Source organism: Bos grunniens, chromosome 9, assembly GCF_055505025.1.
Source record: "Bos grunniens cultivar Pamir isolate PY7600 chromosome 9, Bosgru_T2T1.0, whole genome shotgun sequence".
NCBI lineage: Eukaryota > Metazoa > Chordata > Mammalia > Artiodactyla > Bovidae > Bos > Bos grunniens.
Window position 1 is genome coordinate 56005985 of NC_141173.1, and position 22232 is coordinate 56028216.

Below are 22232 nucleotides of genomic sequence, written 5' to 3' on the forward strand. Positions count from 1 at the left end.
GTCCATTTCTTCCTCGTTGTCCATTTTATTGGCATATAATTGTTGATAGTAGTCTCTTATGATCCTTTGAATTTCTGTGTTGTCTGTTGTGATCTCTCCATTTTCATTTCTAATTTTATTGATTTGATTTTTCTCTCTTTGTTTCTTGATGAGTCTGGCTAATGGTTTGTCAATTTTATTTATCCTTTTGGCTTTGTTGATTTTTGCTATGGTCTCTTTTGTTTCTTTTGCATTTATTTCTGCTCTAATCAAACTTTTAAAATCTTTTAAATATATGCATTTTTAATTTAGGGATACATGGACACCATGATAGTAAGTTTTAAAAGTAGTCATCCTTTTTATGATGAGTGGAGATAAAACTTAAAACGTAAGGTATAAAAAGGTCCCTTGATGAAAATATTCTCCTTGCTGAAGCTGTCATAACATAAAGCATTTCAACTCCTGAGAAGGACAGAGAACTGTTTCTGATTCTTCCAGTATTTCTTTGTATGAACTTAGACAATATTAGTTCTATGTTCTGAAAACCACCTTTCTCATCTAATGAATTTCAATAGTAATATTATTTCACAGGGTTGTTGTAAAGATTAAGGGATGCATTACATGTAGGGTACTGAGTGTACTGCTTGCCACACAATCAATGTTATAAAAAGTCAGGTTACTTCCTTTTTCCTCCTGCTACACTGCTTTCAATTCCCGTATTGCTCAGATAATAGGAATGTTTTTGGTGTAAATCATGTTGGGATATTTTTTTTGATCTATCTATTAAAGTCAATTCATCTAAAGCAGCTTGATGCCATAGAATGAGTATGTTGATGAGGTTATAGAGTAGAATCAAGAAAGAAATGTAGATGCTTCTTGTAGGTATGCTTAGACATGTCACCAAAGTCCTACCCTTGTGGGGGACCTCCACAGGCTAAGCTAGGGCTCACTCAGTCCTATTCACAATTCATGTGGTATTGTCTGTGAGACTGCTAGGCTGACATGCTCCCTCAGCTCAACTGAGACACCAACGATTTAATGAAAGAGGCCATTTAGGATGATTTCCAGCTTCTAAGTGTGAACAAGGAAGAAGGAAACTATCTTCTCATTCCTAGGCACTGAAAATTTGGTCATTTGAAGCATTAAATGTGGGCCATTCCTGTATATTTGATTGCTTTAGACATCTCCAGACCAGGGTCAGGTACTAGTCATTTTACTAAAGTAAAACTCCTTGCTTTGTGGAAACAATCAAGCTCTCCGGAGAGAAAATAGACCCCGAACATAGGCACCGAGAATGTTTCTCTCAGAGCTTTCACTTTCTTCGGTGTGTGAAGATAAAGACAGAAAACACCAGTTGGTTTCTCTTGAGCATCATCTTATACCAAGATCTGAGCCTTCTTAGAACATGGAGTGTTAGAATATAATTACTTTCTTCCTATGTGAGAGCATGCTTATTCGCTTCAATCATATTTGACTCTGCAACCCTATGGCCATAACCTGCCAGGCTCCTCTGTCCATGGGATTCTCCAGGGAAGGATACTGAAGTAGGTTGCCATGCCCTCCTCCAGGGGATCTTCCTGACCCAGGGATCCAACCCACATCTCCTGTGGCTCCTGCATTGCAGGCAGATTCTTTACTTCTGAGCCACCAGGGAAGCCCCCCTTTCTTCTTAGCTATGTGTAATCAACATTAATCTCAGGGCTATTCAGTAATCTGGAGTAATAGCTATCATTTATATATTTCATGTATACATATATATATAGGTATAAATAGATTTCATATGGATATCTATGAATAGTATAGAGATACACCTCATATACATCCATATATGTACATGCACACACATAGAGATTCACATATACATATGAACTTTAACATGAAATTTATGTCAATAAATTTATGTCAAGAGCAATATAAGGGGCAGCAGACACACAAAAGGATTAGGAAATACCAAGGGATGCTGAAAACAACTTCCTTCTTAAAATATTTTTTCAGAGGCTGGATAAATATTGTTGAGTAGGAAAATATGGAGCTCACTTCCCCCTACAGAGACATCAAAAATATATCTTCCTGTGAAAGAATTCACATGTAAAACTAACTGGAAACTGGCAGAAAAATTCCCACATAACCAAAGCTACAAGAAAGATTTCCATGTGACTGGGTTAGACAGAAAAAAGGCATAAAGTTGGGACCTCGAACCCTTGGAGGGATCTAAAAGGAAAAGAAGGTTTTAAAGAGCAGACCCTTGCCCTGGGGAATGAGTGGGTCCAGCCACAGAGTGGGTTTCCCAGTCCCACGGTCCTACTCAGAGGAGATAAAATACCTTGGCTGCTGGGAGAACTGCTGGGACAGATAGAAAGGATGGAGAACCCTAGACTCTACCAGCAAAGAATGTGTGTGTGCTGGCTTGCCAATAAACAGGGTGTAGAGGGCTTTGCACTGGCAGCTGTTGCCTCACTGCACTTCCAAACCCCCTGGGGAACAAACCCCAGCTGGATCACTCCACACCACAACTTGATGCAAGGTCTGGACTACTGGGCCCTGAGAAGACTCAGTCTAGCTATGCAGAAATGGCTTGGGGTGTAGTCTGGGTGTAACAGTGTCAAGAATCAGCTTGCCTTGATTATGGATCATTCTCCACTTCATCCTCACTCCTAGCCAAGTGAACACTCTGTTATCACTTGCTGCACACCATAGCTTGGCATGAAGTCCTGGCCAACTAGGCCCTGGGAGAAGATTCAGTCTAACTTCTCAGGGATATCCTGGGGAGTCTGGGTGCTGTCCAGGTGGGGCAGTGATGGCCACTGTCAACATGTACTCCAGAGGCACCACAGAAAACATGGTGATCTGCACAGCCAGGTCTATTTTCCAGCTTAGCAGGTGTCCAGCCCAGCCCACTTCATGCTGCAGTTTAGTGCAGGGTCTGGGGCAGACAGTTCCTGAGAGAAGATTCTATCTGAGGACACAGAAATGGACTGGGATGCAATCTGGGTGGGGCATCAGAGGACACTGTCAGCACTTGCATGGGAGGCACTGAAGACTTGGTGCTGGGAATGGGGCAGACAGGTCCTGGAACAGGACTGCCTGAACAGAGGCAGCCCACATCTCCATTGACAATACGGTCACCTCTGTTCAAGGACCCAAAATACCTCAACCACAAGTCTCAGCCTGGCGAGTACCACAACCATGCCTGTTCTGTACCATAACCTTGAACTAGGATGGTACAGTGGGGGAAGAGAAATGACCTTGAGCTGCAGGTTGCACACTGGTGCTCTGTGAGTGCAGCGACATCATTCGCTTTGACGTGGGGCTTCTGCTCCAAAAACTAGGGAGCAGACCCCACCCCTGACAAGGCAGAGAGAAGCACAGAGCAGAGATGACGTCCTGTCCCACACCAACTACAGCTCCTGCTGCTGATGCTGCTGCAAAATCACGTCACTCGTGTCTGACTCTGTGCGGCCCCATAGACAGCAGCCCAGCAGGCTTCTCTGTTCCTGGGATTCTCCAGGCAAGAATACTGAGTGGATTGCCATTTCCTTCTCCAATGCATGAAAGTGAAAAGTGAAAGTGAAGTTGCTCAGTCGTGTCCAACTCTTAGTGACCCCATGGACTGTAGCCTACCAGGCTCATCGTCCATGGGACATTAGCCAGCACACACTGAGGAAAGAGATGGTTGGAATTCATACCAAAACCAGCCCTTGCATTAAAGACACTGAATGAACACAATCTACATAGGGAAACTCCTACATAAAAACAAACTTTCCAGACATAATAGGTAACTATCTCTCCAAAATTCATTGAGACACAGAGAGTTAAATAAAATAAAAGGGCAGAGAAACAATTTCCAATTAAAAGAGCAAGAAAAATCCCATGAAAGAGTAAATAATGAAATAGACCTCACTAGATTAACAGATTCTGAGTTCAAATCAGTTCAGTTCAGTCGCTCAGTCGTGTCTGACTCTTTGCGACTCCATGGACCTCAGGACACCAAGCCTCCCTGTCCATCACCAACTCCTGGAGCTCACTCAAACTCATGTCCATTGAGTTGGTGATGCCATCCATCCAACCATCTCATCCTCTGTCATCCCCTTCTCCTCCAGCTTTCAATCTTTCCCAGGATCAGGGTCTTTTCAAATGAGTCAGCTCTTCGCATCAGATGGCCAAAGTATTAGAGTTACAGCTTCAGCCTCAGTCCTTCCAATGAATATTTAGGACTGTTTTCTTTTAGGATGGACTGGTAGAATCTCCTTGAAGTCCAAGGGTCTCTCAAGAGTCTGCTCCAATACCACAGTTCAAATATAACAATTCTTTGGCACGCAGCTTTCTTTATAGTCCAACTTTGGCATCCATATGTGACTACTGGAAAAACCATAGCTTTGACTAGATGGACCTTTACTGGTAATGTCTCTGATTTTTAATATGCTGTCTAGGTTGCCCATAACTTTCCTTCCAAGGAGTGAGCATCTTTTAATTTCATGGTTACATTTACCATCTGCAGTGACTTTGGAGCCCCCAAAAATAAAGTCAGCCACTGTTTCTACTGTTTCCCCATCTATTTGTCATGAAGTGATAGGACCAGATGCCATGATCTTAGTTTTCTGAATGTTGACCTTTAAGCCAAATTTTCACTCTTCTCTTTGTTTCATCAAGACGCTCTTTAGCTCTTCTTCACTTTCTGCCATAAGGATGGTGTCATGTGCATATCTGAGGTTATTGATATTTCTCCCAGCTATCTTGATTCTGCCTTGTGCTTCATCCAGCTCAGTGTTTCTCATGATGTACTCTGCTGATCCTGCTGCTCAGTTGCTCAGTCATGTCTGACTCTGTGCGACCCCATAGATGGCAGCCCACCAGGCTCCCTGGTCCCTGGGATTCTCCAGGCAAGAACACTGGAGTGGGTTGCCATTTCATTCTTCAATGTATGAAAGTGAAAAGTGAAAGCGAGGTCGCTTAGTCATGTCCAACTCTTAGCGACCTCATGAACTGCAGCCTACCAGGCTCCTCCATCCACGGGATTTTTTTCAGGCAAGAGTACTGGAGTGGGGTGCCATTGCCTTCTCCAGATGTACTCTGCATATAAGTTAAATAAGCAGGGTGACAATATACAGCCTGATGTACTCCTTTCCCTATTTGGAACCAGTCTGTTGTTCCATGTCCAGTTCTAATTGTTGCTTCCTGACCTGCATACATATCTCAGGAGGAAGGTCAGCTGCTCTGTATTCCCATCTCTTGAAGAATTTTCCAGAGTTTGTTGTGGTCCACACAGTCAAAGGCTTTGGCATAGTCAATAAAGAAGAAATAGATAAATAGATGTTTTTCTGGAACTTTCTTGTTTTTTTTGATGATCCAGTGGGTGTTAGCACTTTGATCTCTGGTTCCTCTGCCTTTTCTAAAACCAGCTTGAACATCTGGATGTTCACAGTTCACATATTGTTGAAGCCTGGCTTGGAGAATTTTGAGCATTATTGTACTGCCATGTGGGATGAGTGCAATTTTGTGGTAGTTTGAGAATTCTTTGGCATTGCCTTTCTTTGGGATTGGAATGAAAACTGACCTTTTCCAGTCCTGTGGCCACTGATGAGTTTTCCAAACTTGCTGGGATATTGAGTGCAGCACTTACACAGCACCATCTTTTATGATTTGAAATAGCTCAAATGGGATTCCATCACCTCCACTAGCTTTGTTTGTAGTAATGCTTCCTAAGGTCCACCTGACTTCACAGTCCAGGATGTCTGGCTCTAGGTGAGTGATCATACCATCATGATTGTCTGGGTCATGAAGATATCTTTTGTACAGTTCTTCTGTGTATTCTTGCCACCTCTTCTTAATATCTTCTGCTTCTGTTAGGTCCATATAATTTCTGCCCTTTATTGAGCCCATCTTTGCATGAAATGTTCCCTTGATATCTCTAATTTTCTTGAAGAGATCTCTAGTCTTTCCCATTCTATTGTTTTCCTCTATTTCTTTGCATTGATCACTTAGGATGGCTTTCTTATCTCTCCTTGCTAATCTTGGAACTCTGCTTTCAAATGGGTATATCTTTCCTTTATTCTTTGCTTTTCACTTCTCTTCTTTTCTCAGCTACTTGTAAAGCTTCCTCAGACAGCCATTTTGCTGTTTTGAATTTCTTTTTCTCGGGATAGTCTTGATCCCTGTCTCTTGTACAGGGAGAATGTCATGAACCTCTGTCTATAGTTCATCAGGTACTCTGTCTATCAGATCTAGTCAGTTAAATTTATTTGTCACTTCCACTGTAATTGTAGGGGATTTTATGTAGGTCATACCTGAATTGCCTACTTTCTTCAATTTAAGTCTGAATTTGGCAATAAGGTATTCATGATCTGAGCCACAGTCAGTTCCTGGTCTTGTTTTTGCTGACTGTATAGAGCTTCTTCATCTTTGCTTGCAAAGGATATAATAAATCTGATTTTGGTGTGACCATCTGGTGATGTCCATGTGCAGTCTTCTCTTGTGTTGTTGGAAGAGGGTGTTTGCTATGACCAGTGTGTTCTCTTGGCAAAACTCTATTAGCCTTTCCCTGCTTCATTCTTTACTCCTAGGCCAAATTTGCCTGTTACTCTACGTGTTTCTTGATTTCCTACTTTTGCATTCCAGTCTCCTATATGAAAAGGACATCTTTTTTGGGTGTTAGTTCTAGAAGGTCTTGTAGTTCTTCATAGAATTGTTCAGCTTCTTCAGCATTACTGGTTGGGGCATAGACTTGGATTACCGTGATATTGAATGGTTTGCCTTGGAAACGAAAAGAGATCATTCTGTCGTTTTTGAGATTGCTTCCAATTGCATTGCATTTTGGACTCTTTTGTTGACTATAATGGCTATTCCATTTCTTCTAAGGGATTCTTGCCCACAGTAGTAGATACAATGGTTATCTGAGTTAAATTCACCCATTCCAGTCCATTTTAGTTTGCTGATTCCTAAAATGTTGACATTCACTCTTGCCATCTCCTGTTTGATCACTTCCAATTTGCCTTGATTCATGGACCTAACATTCTAGGTTCCTATACAATATTGCTCTTTATAGCATTGGACATTGCTTCTATAACCAGTCACATCCACAACTGGGTGTTGTTTTTGCTTTGGCTCCATCTCTTCATTCTTTCTGGAGTTATTTGTCCACTGATCTCCAATAGCATACTGGGGACCTATCGACTTGAGGAGTTCATCTTTCAGTGTCCTATCTTTTTGCCTTTTCATACTGTTCATGTGGTTCTCAAGGCAAGAATACTGAAGTGTTTTGCTATCGCCTTCTCCAATGGACCACATTTAGTCAGAACTCTCCACCATGACTCGTCTGTCTTGGGTGGCTCTACATGGCATGGCTCATAATTTTATTTCATTCAAATAGGTGGTAATAAAAATGCTAAATACATTAAGAAAGATTATAAATAGAAACGCAGATCATTGAAACAAGAGACTAGAAACCATTAACATGAACCAATGAAAAATAGATAATTTGATGTCTGAATTAAAAAGTTACCAAGAAGCAATGAATAGTTGACTGAATGACACAGAAGAATGAATAAGTAATTTGGAAGATAGAAGAATGGAAATCACCTAACCAGAACAGCAGACAGAAAGACAAATGAAAAATAAATAAAGGCAACATGCAAGATCTATGAAATAATATAAAACATGAAAATTTACATATTATAGGGGTCTCAGAAGGAGAAGAGAGATAGAAAATGCAAATACAACCTTACAAAATCTATGGGACTCAGCAAAGCTACAGTAATGGTATTGTCACAAAAGCAGACATGTACATCAATGGAACAGAATACAGAGACAATAAATACATGCACACAACTACATACAATCTACGACAGAAGAGGCAATAACATACAATGGAGAAAAGATACTGTATTTAACAGGTTTCTGGGAAATCTGACAGCTATATGTACAAACAATGAAATAAGAATACTCTCTCATACATGAACTAAAATAAATTCAAAATGGATCTACATGTAAGTCATGATACCATAAAATACTAGAAGTGAACATAGGCAGAACAACCTTTGACATCATGAATTATTCCAATGCTTTCTTAGATCAGTTTCCCAAGGCAAAAAGAAATAAAATCAAAAGTAAAAAAATGGGACCTCATTAAACTTAAAAGCTTTTGCACATTAAAGGAAACCATCAACAATATGAAAAGACAGACAGAATTGGAGAAAATATTTGCAAAGAATGGGATTGACAAGGGGTTAATATTCAAAAAATGCAAATAGCTCATGTAACCCAATATCAAGCAAACAAATAACAACCCAATCCAAAAATGGACAGAAGACCTAAAGGGACATTTTTCAAAATAAGCCATACAGATGGCTAATAAACACATGAAAAGAAGCTCCACATTACTAATTATCAGAGAAATGGAAATCAAAACCACAATGAGATATCACCTCAGACCTGTCAGAATGGCAATTATTGAAAATCTAAAAATAAACACCAGAGCGGGTGTGGGAAAAAAGGGAACCCTCTAACACTATTGGTGAGAGTGTAAATTGGTATAGTCACTATGGAGAACCATATGCAGGGTCTTCAAAATACTAAAAACAGAATTAAAGAAAGTGAAAGTGAAGTCGCTCAGTCATGTCCGACTCTTTGCGACCCCATGGAATGTAGCCTACCAGCTCCTCCATCTATGGGGTTTCCAGGCAAGAATACTGGAGGGGGTTGCCATTTCCTTCTCCAGGAGATCTTCCCTGACCCAGGGATTGAACCTAGGTCTCCTGCATTGTAGGCAGACGCTTTACCATCTGAGCCACCAGGGAAGTCCAAATGATCCAGCAATTCCACTCCTAGATATAAATATATATCTTTATATATGAAGAAGCATAGAAACTACTGCACATAAAATAGATAAGTCAACAAGGATTTACTATATAGCACAGGGAATTATGCCCAATATTTTCTAATAACCTTTAAAGTAATATAATGTGTTTCAAAAACCTAAAAAATCAACATATTGTACATCTGAAACACAATATTTTAAATCAACTATACTTTAATAAAAATAGGTATTTTTCTATACTCAGCTTTCAATCTGACAGAGAATTCAAAAGCATAAAATTATTCATTCTTATGAGATATTTATTTTGGCAAAGTGACTGATGCAGCAGTTCAACAACTGATGGGTTCTAATTTGGGCATGTTGAGTTGGAGACACCTATGTATATCTAAGTGGCAAAATGTGCAGTCAACAGCTGGATCTGTGGATTTCAGTTCATGGGAACATTTGCAATAGTCACTAGCACACAGGTCAAGAGTGAAGTGTTAAGTCAGAGTGGGATCACTAAATGAGTGAGTGTGAAGTGAGCAAAGGCATACCAACATTTAAAGGGTTTTGTGAATAAAAATAAATCTAAAGAGAATTATGAGCTATCACAGAAACAAAGAGGAGAGTTTTTTAGTAAGCAGGGAGTAAATACCTGGATCAAGATCACCAGAGAAAATGTGAATGTACAAAGTATGTTGAAAAAGTATTCAGTACTAAGGGATAATCGTTAACTTGGTGAGACAGAGTTTCAAAAAAGTTACATTGATAGAAGCTATAAATTAATGAGCTAGAGTAAGAGAAATAGAAATGTAGATAAGAGACCAAAGTGCACAAAGGCTGTTTAATATGTTTGAGGACTTGGGAGTTTTATTAAGAATTATCTCACTATCAAACAAAGCTTTATAGAAATATGCTTAAATAATACAATATTATCACTATCTTTAATTCTAACTCTCAATATTTCCTTCATATTCAAACTTAATCCTCAGTTTCTTATCAAGGCATTAGATAGTTTAGATGAGAAACGTTATCCAGTAGTTTTAGGTAATGTGATTAGGAATATTGAGTAAAATAAAGTATTGCTATTGTAAAGAAAGGTTTCCCTGGTGGTTCAGATGGTAAAGAATGTCTGCAGTGCAGGAGACTCATGTTTGATCCCTGGGTTGGGAAGATTCCCTGGGGAAGGAAATGGCAACCCACTCTAGTATTCTTGCCTGGAAAATCCCATAGGCAAAGGAGCCTGGCAGGCTACAGTCCATGAGCTTGCAAAGAGTCATACATGACTGAGCGACTATCACTCACTCAATGTAAAGAAAAAGGCTAGTAGTCACATGCTGCTGCTGCTGCTGCTAAGTCGCTTCAGTCGTGTCCGATTCTGTGCGACCCCACAGACGGCAGCCCACCAGGCTCATCTGTCCCTGGGATTCTCCAGGCAAGAACACTGGAGTGGGTTACTACCACCTGATAAATGGGTAAGGATGTAACTGATGCTCAAGATAAGTGCTGAGCTGATTCTTGGAGGACTGTGTTTTCAAAACCAAGCTATCCTATTTAATGAGGGCTGAGATTGTGTGTAGATGTAGTGAGGAGTATCATGATTTTGAGATGAACCAAGAATTGTCTCTATTTAAAAACTCTTTTCAAATCAACCTGTGAGTGAGGTATAGTTTACAATTTAAAGATTCAATGTCCTTTAGGAAGGACTTATTTAAACAGATGTTTAAATACATGTGTCTTTAACTGTGTGTGCATGCACACTCAGTCATGTCTGACTCTTTGCAACCCCATTGACTGTATCCCACAAGGATCCTCTGTCCATGGGATTTCCCAGGCAAGAATACTGGAGTGGGTTGCCATTTCCTTCTCCAGGGCATCTTCCCAATCCAGGGATCGAACACTTGTCTCTTGAATCTCCTGCATTGGCAGGCAGGTTCTTTACCAGCTGAGCCACCGAGGAAACCCAAAGAGTAGTATATTGACTCTCATTATTGGTCATTTAAAGTTCAAGTTAAATTGGTTCTTTCTCATTGTCAGGAAACTGAGAACATGGAAGGGGGCTAGCAGGCTTCACACGTTCATGCCTGGGATAGTGGACAGAAAGGGACACTGAGAATTCAGGGTTGAGAGAAAGACGTGTGGTAGTCTACCTGTGCTAAGGATGGAAGTACTTGCTTGTACTCATTCCAACATTTTAAGCCAGGGCTAAATCACTCCAACTTAAAACATGCTGTAATTGAATGTACATTAGTAGCAAAGAGGTGTGTCCCTTAACATTATCTTTCTGGATTAGATAACTGCTGAGCAAAGTTTTAAGAGAATCACATTGACATAGTGAAAAAAGAAACAATACAACAAGTGGCAGACTTGTAACACCATTTTAAGCATCTGTTGATTTAAAAAACATGCACACACTCATTCAATTGTTAGAAATCCCTTAAGGTGTTACAAGCCATCATCTGTGGTCATGAGTAGATGAATCTGCAAGAGATGGAGACTGCTGTTCTCATAGATTGAGCTTCACATACAGTCAGGATTTTTCCCTCATTTTTCCTTCCTTACATATTTTTATATTATTTATGTCATTACTTCATTTTCTTTCATGATACTCTCAATATGTGCTGGCTTATCACATACTGCTAGACAGGTAATCTGCAAGTTTTTATATCTCTAAAATGGTTAAGGTTTCACAGACTCAAGGAGAAAGGGCCATTACTCCTTTGCTTGCATGACTATATACTTGTCATCACATTCAGATCTCCAGATCATCAAATAGATGGTGAATGATCCTTCCAGGGACCCTAGGATTTGGCTGGTTTTCTGAACACTGCTTTGGTCAGTCAATAACTTACTGACAATTTCATTCATTAAGACTTAAGCTTTTTAAAAACCACTCTAATGTGTATACTATGTCCATTCCTTAATCTTGGCCTCAATCAATAACAGAGACCTATACATTACGTCCTGTTCAAAACACCAATAAATTTGGCTAAAAATAGGCCCTGTTCTATAACATTTAGTTTTAACATTTAGATCCCACAGCATTGAGGAAACTCTCTTTTTGGAAATTAGGAAAGTTTCAAGGAGTGCTTTCATCCCAAATTCATAGGTTTCCTAACGCCTCAATTCAGTCATTTATCAGATATTTATTAGTAGTTAAGCATATGCTTAAATTACTTTACTACACAGAAAATAAACCCCCTAAAAGCAATCATAGTTCTTACTTGTTTATACTCACTACACTGTCTACGTCAGTCATTTACAAATTTTGAATTTAATTGATAACAGATGGCAGGATTTTCAGAATTCACTCTTTTCTAGAATGATTTTTAACATAATATCACCAAAAGTTATCTCCCTTTATTATGAATAATTCACATAGGTTTTATTATTTGGAATATGGTTAAAAAGAGAACCTATTTCAGAACCAATATATACTTAAAGCAAAGCCTGCATTTATAATCACAGGCCCTCTAAATATCTAGTATGTAAAAAGGGAACTAGTTCAATACTTCAGTGTTTTACATGAGACTTTACTATGTGTAATGATGGGAAAATTCCAATTTCAAATGCACTTTTCATGGAAAATCAGTGTGGATTTAGCACAGAGCAAAGCCTCTATGAAGGAATTCATGATGCAACTTTAGAAATTCACCAGCAGTAAATCACTGGAACTGGATGAGTGCTTCATGATGAGGTGTGGAGGAAATATAGTGTGAAATAGCAGAGATATTGACAAGGATATACCTTAAAAGCAATAAGCACTTGATGATTGGAAAGTTTCCCATACTCAAAAAAGAGCCTAGAAATCTCAGTGAAATCTGAGCTTCAAATAAGAAATGCAGTAAATGATATAGCAAATAGATGGTTCCTTTCAAATAATATAATTGTAACACACATCATGAGTAATTGTTTTAAGTTTTAAAACTGAAATTTCTAGCCTTTTCCCAATTAAAGAACTCATATTACATTTTCCCACAAGAATGTCATGATTTAAAGCTTTTTAATCTCTTTACTAATATATTCAATTACTGTTAAGTTTGTTGGTTTGCATTATTCCAAGATATCACCAATGAGATATTTTAATCAGCACTAGAAAACCACTGTTTACACAGCAAAAAGCAAAATATAGATAATTAAAAACATTAAAAAGATACTACAGCATTTAAATATATTTCTTTCATATTTCTTGAAATCTTGTAGTAACTTCTGTGTACTCATTTCTATCAACATTTCAGTCCCTTAAGTAACTGAAGTTCTCTTATTGAAAACAATTTACTAAGACACATTTTTTTTAAGATTTTGTCATCTTTTGAACTATTTAATAATCTTTCCAATGAAGAAAAAAATGGAATCATAGCATCATTTTTTTCAAACTGTTTTTGAAAACTGATTAAAAAAATCTTTCTTTTTTCCCTAATGAACATTTGAAGTGGATTCCTGCCTGACTGTGCAGTTGAAGACACAAGCAGACACAGAACTGCCTCAATTGGCCTGATCAGTAGTCCTTTCATGAGACCCAGGTTGCTGAGCCACTTAGAACTCAAGACCTCTTCTGATTAACTTGTTGTAGAGGTACCACTCTACAGAGACCTGGGTTTGATCCCTAGGTTGGGAAGATCCCTTAGAGAAGGAAATGGCTATCCACTCCAGTATTCTTGCCTGGAGAATTCCACAGTCAAAAGAGACTTACAGGCTACAGTCCATGGGGTCACAGAGTGAGACATGACTGAGTGTAGGCATGTATGCATCAGAGGTACCACTACCACAAAGAATGTATTATACTACAAGCTTTCCATATTATCATATGATATCAATATGTGTATCAGAGCAACTCTAAGACAAAAAAAGAAGTTATCGTCCTCATTTTACTTTCAAAGAAACTGGGATTCAATGAAGTTATCTGAATTTATTGTTTTAAACCATATGATCAGTAAAAAGGTTAAAAAGAGAGAGAGAAAAAAAAAAAAAAAAGACCTTCAGATTCCTCATTAATTTCATGTCTATAGCACTGAGTTGACTCTGTGTGCTCTTCTGCTTCATTGGTGCAAATTTTCATGCCAGCTGACTGGGTTAAAGATGTGGTCTAAGGCTATGAAACAATTGTGGTTTTTCCCTGTGAAGCTGTAACTGATGTGCTTGGTGGCTGCACTTCTGTCCTGACCTCATTACTACCATTTTCAACAAGGTACATTGATGAAATCTAGTGAAATTAATTTTTTTTCCTGTTGAGATAGATAGAAGGGAAAAAAAGATCAAAAATGTGAGTATATGTTTAAAAAAATTTTAGGATAAATTTAGTATATCAGAGCTGGAGCAGTATCAGATTCCCATATTGTGTCTGAATTTACCAGCTCCTAAAAGTGTGAAAAAGGCTTAGAAACTTCATAGATACCTCAATGCCCATGATCCACCCACTTTAGGGTGTGATTTGAAAAGCAAATGGTGTGTTGATGGCATTAAAAAAGGTATAAAAGACATTTTAATGACAGTGTAATCAAAGATTATACACCAGCTGTCACAACCAAGGCAACCATAGTAATTGGGGGTGACCAGAAGGCTTTCCAAAATAAGCTTCTTTTAAAGATTCATTTAAAACTGTCACCAAGGGACTGTTGACATTTTAATTTTTTTCTTTAGATTGGGAGTCATTTTATTTCATCTTTTCTTTGCAGAACAGTACAGCTCAATGTATGATCAATCTGCTTTATAGTAACTGATCGGATACAGAAGCAAAGAAAAGGAAAATATATGTGTATAATGAACATTTTTATTAAATGTAGGCTATTTTGAAGGCAAACCTTGAAATAATTACTATCTAAGTTTGTCTTAAATGGCAAATAGAGATAGTTTGTACATGCATAATATCTATACCATTAAATTGGCTAGTAACATTTCTTGATATTCTGGACCAATAATTTTATGAAAAAAAGCAATTACTCACATTAACATCATTGCTATGGTTACTTGATAATGATGTTCTTTTATTTTAAGAGTTTTGTATAATTAATGATATAACTATACCTCATATACCAATGGATTATCATTATGCTTTCAGCATTTATGTTTTGATTCTTTCCTATTAACCTCACTGAAATTACACTACAATAATATTTCTTACATTAGTAAAGTACTTAGTATTTTATAAAATGTTTCCTACATATTTTGCATTTGTTTCTTAGAATAGTCCAATAAAGCAGAGGTAGACATTAACAGCCAGATTTTATATGTGGAAAGTGAGAATGAGAAAAGTTGATTACTCTTTTGGATTACCATTTTGAAACTTAACTTTGGACATTTTTGCCAATGCTGGAGACTGTCAGTTTGTTTGCTTTAAGCCAATTTAATAGGTAAACAGTGGCATCTCATTGTGTTTTTGCATTTCTCTAATAACTAAGGAAGCTGAGTTTCTTTTTAGCTGCATATTTGCATCAGTGCATCTTTTTGGTGAAATGTTTGTTCAGATCTTTTGCTCAGCTTTTTTTTTTTTGGTTGCTTTACTCTTTTTGAGTTCTTTATATAATCTGCATACAAATTCTAAGATAAATGATTTATAAATATTTTCTCCCAGCCTGAAGCTTATCTTTTGATTTTTATAGTATCTTTCAAACAGAAGTTTTTAATTTAATGAAAACCAAAGTGTCATTTTATGCATAATACTTTTTAGTATTGCATCTGATAAGTCTTTCTCTAACCCAGGTTTACAAAGATTTTCTCCCATGCTTTTACTCTCTTTAAAATTTCATGTGTTATCCTGAGTCTGTGGTTCATTTGAGTTAATTTATGTATAATTATGTGAGATGTGGTTTGAGGGTTTTTTTCAGTTTACAGTATCCAATTATTTCAGCACCATTTTTTGAAAAATATTTTCCTTTTCTTTTGAATCACCTGGCACTTCTGTCAAAAATTAAACCAGCACATATTTACCAGATTTATGCCTAAATCAATTTGCCTGCCTGCCTGCCTTCCTCTCTGGTAAATCTAATATTTGAATCTGAACCCAACACTGTCTTATGATAAAGCCACTAAGAAATTGATAAAGGTCATAGTTACAGATTGATTTAATCTGAAAGACTGAGGCTGATTTTCAGAGAAAAGGAGGAATGAGATAAATAAGAGAAGCAGAACAGAATGAGAGACAGAGTGCTAGTCTGGGAGGCACCGGGTTCTGTGCTGCTCAGCTACAGTTTGATTTGAAGGTCCATAACTGACATAGAAGAGAATACGACCAAAACGCTGAGCCACTTACATTGCACTCTTTGATCTTACAGAAATGTCACATGTTGCTGGACTACTTCATCATACATTTCAGAAAGTAATGACATCTATGGAACTGGGAAGTAACAGTTTGAATATGCTTTCAGAACAGGAAGCTCTCATTTACTTTCAAGTTAGGATTAGGAAATAATAACTGCTGATATTTCACCTTAAGACTATGAAGCTTTCTTAGCTATGGAGGGCTCAGTAACATAGCAGGTAACAACCACCTCTTCTCTGGAACCATACCACACACAGAAGAGAGTTCTGAAGAGCAAATATTGAGAACCCAGTATAATTGCTAAGTAAGTATAGAAATTCCTCAACGTCATTTATAGGCGAGCATTCATAATTGTAGATACTGTAAGTACTTCATGATCATTTAACTGCATTATAAATCACAACTTCCCCTTGTTGCTGCTGCTGCTGCTGCTAAATCACTTCAGTCATGTCCGACTCTGTGCGACCCTATAGATGGCAGCCCACCAACTTCCCATTAGGGAAAGTTTAATTCAAACACACTTGTTTAAAAGTTTAATTGAGCAATGATAAGTTTTAATAATAATTTTGAATCATTCCCAGGTTATATTACACCTCCCATGCAGACCTTAATTCAGAAAGACTGCAACCAGATCCTAGATTTTTTTGTATCTTAAATTGAGTGGGACCCAGAGTAGATAATTACTCAAGGAAGACAAGCCCCACAAAATTCCTTTGTTGAGTCCTTATTTACAATGTATGTCTTTTATAATAAACTTATTATCATTATTAGATGCCATTTACACTATAACTTTGTAAAATTCCTTGAAGCACATTTTAGGTGCCCAATGGCTAAGATCAGGGAATTTTTTTTTTTTAAAGGAAAGAAAAGTATATTACAATTATTTAACTTCTTGGTGGCCACTGGAAGTGATATAACTGTGGTTAAGTCAGACACTGTCTTTCATCTCATGCAACACAATAGGAAGAACGTAGAACACTGGATAAAAATTTTTCTTGTCAGTAAAAAAGTAAACCTATATCTAATAAAAACTGAGGATCTAAGTAGCAGTTTACAGGAAATACAGTAGGGAGAGGAGTATGCCAAATGACAACATAAGGATGAAATTGGTCATATCCAGAATATGGAAAATTATATGGTCCAAAAATCTATTTACTTTTCTACAAAAAGAAAAAGGATGAAAAAATAAAGGAATATAAACCTGTAAAAGGTTTAAACTGATGTATCAGACATACCAACCAATTCAATGTGTACTGATTTGAAGAAGAGAACCATAAAAATAAATGTTTGAGGCAACTGAGAAAATAGCAAATGTTTTATTAATTAATACTAGGAGATTATTGTTAATTTTGTAAGGCACAATTATGGTATCAAAGTTGAATTTCCCCAAATCCTCAATATTAGAAATGCACGTTGAAGTATTTACAGGTAAAATGATTTAAGTTTTCTTAACAGTACTCTAGGAACAAAAATGAAAAATAATAGGAAGACAGTAGATGAACCATGCATATACAAATGATGCTGCTCATTATAGTATTCTACCTTTGTGTATTTTTGAATAAAGTGAAAAGCTGGCTTAAAGCTCAACATTCAGAAAACTAAGAATATGGCATCTGGTTGCATCATTTCATGGCAAATAGATGGAGAAACAGTGGAAACAGTGACAGACTTTATTTTCTTGGGTTCCAAAATCACTGCAGATGGTGACTGAAGCCATGATATAAAAAGACGCTTACTCCCTGGAAAAAAAGTTATGACCAAACTAGACAGCATGTTAAAAAGCAGAGACATTACATTGCCAATAAAGGTCCGTCTAGTAAAGGCTATGGTTTTTCCAGTAGTCATGTACGGATGTGAGAGTTGGACTGTAAAGAAAGCTGAGTGCTGAAGAATTGATGCTTTTGAACTGTGGTGTTGGAAAAGACTCTTGAGAGTCCCTTGGACTGCAAGGAAATCCAACCAGTCCATCCTAAAGGAGATTAGTCCTGAGTGTTCATTGGAAGGACTGATGCTGAAGCTGAAACTCCAATACTTTGGCCACCTGATGCAAAAAACTGACTCACTGGGAAAGACCCTGATGCTGGGAAAGATTGAAGGCAAGAGGAGAAGGGGACGACAGAGGATGAGATGGTTGGATGGCATTGCTTACTCAGTGGACATGAGTTTGTGTAAACTCGGGGAGTTGGTGATAGACAGGGAGACCTGGCGTGCTGCAGTTAATAGGGTCACAAAGAGTCAGACACAACTGAGCGACTGAACTGATAATAAAAATTAAAAAAAAAAAAAAGAAGTAATTCTTCAGAAGATCATATAATGAGACAGGAAAAAGTTGGGACTAAGCATATAACAAAATAGATAGCAAGCAGCATATATGGTATAAATACACTGATGTAAAAGTTAACTTTATAAAATATTTTCCTTAACAATTAAATATGTGAATGTGAAACAATATCTATCAAAATCTTAAATGTTAACTCTTATCTGATAGATTTTCTTTGTATTTTTGTATATTTTAGAACATTTAACAGTTAATTTGTATAAATTCTATGATTAAGACAGAAGTTATTTGCAATTATTAGTCAATCATTCATTTTTACATCTCTTAATCTTTGAGTCGGAGAAGGCAATGGCACCCCATTCCAGTACTCTAGCCTGGAAAATCCCATGGATGGAGGAGCCTGGTAGGCTGCAGTCCATGGGGTTGCTGGGAGTCAGACACAACTGAGTGACTTCACTTTCACTTTTCACTTTCATGCACTGGAGAAGGAAGTGGCAACCCACTCCAGTGTTTTTGCCTGGAGAATCCCAGGGACGGGGGAGCCTGGTGGGCTGCCATCTATGGGGTCGCACCGGGTCGGACACAACTGAAGCGACTTAGCGGCAGCAGTCTCTGGGTAAGCATGTGGTTCTTTGACTCATGGTCTTCAAAATAGTCTCACTGCTATTTTCAGACACCTAGGATAACATTCACAGCTTTAAGTGTTCATACCAACATAATTTGTTCCAATTTCTATTATAACATTCTTATTCCTCACAGTGTGGTATGTGTTCATTTCTGGCCCCATTAATTAAACTGAGGACATTAAAACATTTGGATGTTTATGAATCCTGGAATTTGAATATGACATTTTGTATTTATATTGCTGCTGTTTTATGTTAGGATTGGGGATATACCACTCTCCTAAACTTGAAGATCCCTAAACTGGGTGTACAAGAATGATGGACAAGAACACATCTTTGCTACATTTTTTAGTTCTTCTATATCAGAATGCCAAATAAAATTTTTTCAGCTGTCTCAGTTTTGATTGAGGGCCATTGAGCTTAAAATAAAGGGTGTAAAGAGATCAGACCATTCTAAAAGTTGCTGGGTCCTTTGTGAGAATTTACTAAGAGGGTACTGGGAAATTATACCTCATCCTTCAGCTTACCTAAAGTCATATGATGGGGTGACTGGTAGAGGAAAGTCAGGAAAGAGGATTACTTTGCAAGAAGCTGCCTGAATGTTGTTCATTCCTGTTCCTCCTTTCTCCTTACCATGTACAGAGTGGAGGTGCTTTTGAAAAGGAGAGATCAGCCCCCTCCTCTGGATGAATATTGGCTGAGATACAGAAAACTTTGAGCCCCAGTGCTAATAAACTAAAGAGCAGAATATGAGAAGAATGGGACCTGTGTCTCCTGCAGTTTGTTGGGGCTGGATTGGTGCTTGACCTTCAACAAGAAACACCTCCAGAAAATAACATGGTTGAGTTCCGTAAAGTCAGACCAGCCCAAGAGCAATGCAAGAGCCGCTGGTTGAAATACCCCTGACAGTAAGCAATGGTAGATGTTTCCTGCAAATGGGATTGGACACAGGGAAGAAAACTGTTATTGATTCATCTTTGGCTAGTGTAGTGGGTTGAACAGTCCCCTCTCTTCTAAATGTAAAATGTGATCTTATTTGGAAATAAAGTCCTTACTGAGGTAATTATTTAAAAGGAGGTCATACTGAAATAGTAGTTGTTCTTTAGTTGCTAAATAGCATCCTACTGTTTGTGACCCCATGGTCTATGGCCCATCGGGTTCCTCTGTCCATGGGATTTCCCAGGCAAGAATACTGGAGTGGTTCATCACATCCTTCTCCAGGGATCTTCCTGACCCAGGGATGGAACCCATGTCTCCTGCTTGGCAGGTGGATTCTTTACCACTGAACCACTAGGGGAGCCCCAGACCAAAAAAGGGTGGGCTGTAAATCCAATGCCTAGTGTTCTTCTAAGAATAGGAGAGGACACGCAGAGACTCATACAGCAAAGAAGTTCACTTGAAGGTGAAAGCAGAGATTAGAATTCTGTTTCCACACTGAAGAAAACCCAGAGATACCAGAACCTGGAAGAGACATGGGACACCAAGGATGTCCAGAGACCATCAAAAGCTAAAAGAGGCTTGGGATGGTTTCTTCCTCAGAAACTCCAGAAGGAATCAACCTACCGACATCCTGATTTCATACTCTGGCCTCCTGAACCATCGAAGAATGACTTTTGTTATTTTAAGATACCCAGATTACGGGAATTTGTTATAGCAGCCCTGGTTCAGCTAGAGTAAATAAAATATATCATCCAGACCAGAACTATTTTGAGTCAAGGCTTTACAACAGTATAAGCATCCCTCAAGCCTGGCCCCTGGTTATCTCTCTGACCTCATCTTCCAACTGCTCTCCTTTTATTAACTTCATTACTCAGCTATACTGCTCTCCTTATGCTCCATGAATGTACAAAAAGCTCCCCACTCTCTGTCCTTTGCGCTCAGTACTTCCCAGTCAGAGAGGCTTATTGTCCAGATAATTGGACGGCTCCCTCCATCACTTCTGGAAGGCTTTTGACAAGTATATCTTACCAAGGAGCCTTTTCTGAATATCCTCTGTTAAACAACAAAACCACTAAATGCCCTTCTTTGCTGCATTTTCTTTTCCTCCACCATCTTCCATACATTGTTTTCAAAACCACTCATCATATCATCTTTATTGTTTATTTCTATCACCATCCATTATTACCAATAGAATGTAAGTTTCATATGTTCTTTCATATGCTAGGGGCTCAATAAATATAGTATGAATGAATTATTGTCAAGCAACACCTCTGATAAAAATTCTTTTAAAATAAAAATGCAAAAGATATGCCAATGAATTCAATAATCTAGATGAACTTTATTAATTTATGAAAAGTTAAATTTAAAAAATTGGACTAAGAAGAAAAATAGTTCAAATGAAAACACTATTAAATAGACAGAGTAGTAAACTCTCCACTCCAACATTTTAAGAACTAGATTCCTTATATTATACATGACACTCAAAAAATAAAAAAATAGAGGAAATGCAGCTCAATTGATTTGGTATATAATATATAAAATTACAAATGCATATAGGTTTACTTAGTTGCAAATTATAGGAGGAAAATATAAGATATCCTTAGAGAAAACTATACTGTCATTTACTCCCTCAATAATTAAAGATAAAGCTAACAAAAAAAACCAGAAAAAAGAAGTGTAGATTGGCACCATACAATTCATAGCTTATTCTGGTGGCTACATAAAATCATTGTACCCAAGAATTACAGAATACATCTTCTCTACTAGTATACTTGGAACATTATAAACTGACCATGCATTAGATAAATAAGTCATAGCAATTTAAAGGAAAAGGTAAAATTCACCTTCTTAGACACAAAAAATTAGAAATCATTCACAAGAAAATCTAACTTACAGTGAGGTAATAAAGTTGTGTATTTAAAGCACACTTTTTAAAAGCACTCTGGAGAAGCAGACTTGCAGGCCTGGTACATAAAGTTTTGGGTTCTGTGGTGACTCGAAGGAGAAGGGTAATCTGGGACAAGATCAGATCAGACTCTACCTGACTAGAGACGCTGCCATGGGCCATTGATCCAACTAAATATTGACTTTGTAGTCACTTTACTATTCCTGACCTGGTTTCCATCCCCTCCTTCAATTTTCCTCTTCCCCTCCTGAGCTGGCCAGATACTCCCAAAACGTTATTTCTTCCTCTGTATTGCAGGCAAAACAGACACCAGGATTTGCAACCAAGTGGTCTTTTGGGAAAGGAATCACAGAGAAATTAGCACATAGTCTTAAGACGTCTGAACGCACAACTAGAGTGTTCACTTTTACCACTGTAACTCACAGAAAATCCCCTGAAAGCAGTGCGAATGCAGA

General features: G+C 37.9%; 1 long non-coding RNA gene and 1 other non-coding gene across 3 annotated transcripts in view; both read right to left on the reverse strand.

Annotated features, from left to right (window-relative positions):
- Window positions 1-22232, reverse strand: part of LOC147365983 (uncharacterized) — a 136325-nt gene that overhangs the window by 108317 nt on the left and 5776 nt on the right. The window lies entirely within an intron of this gene.
- TRNAC-ACA (transfer RNA cysteine (anticodon ACA)) lies at window positions 8699-8771 on the reverse strand. The gene has a single exon. It is a non-coding gene; the product is annotated as a tRNA-Cys (tRNA).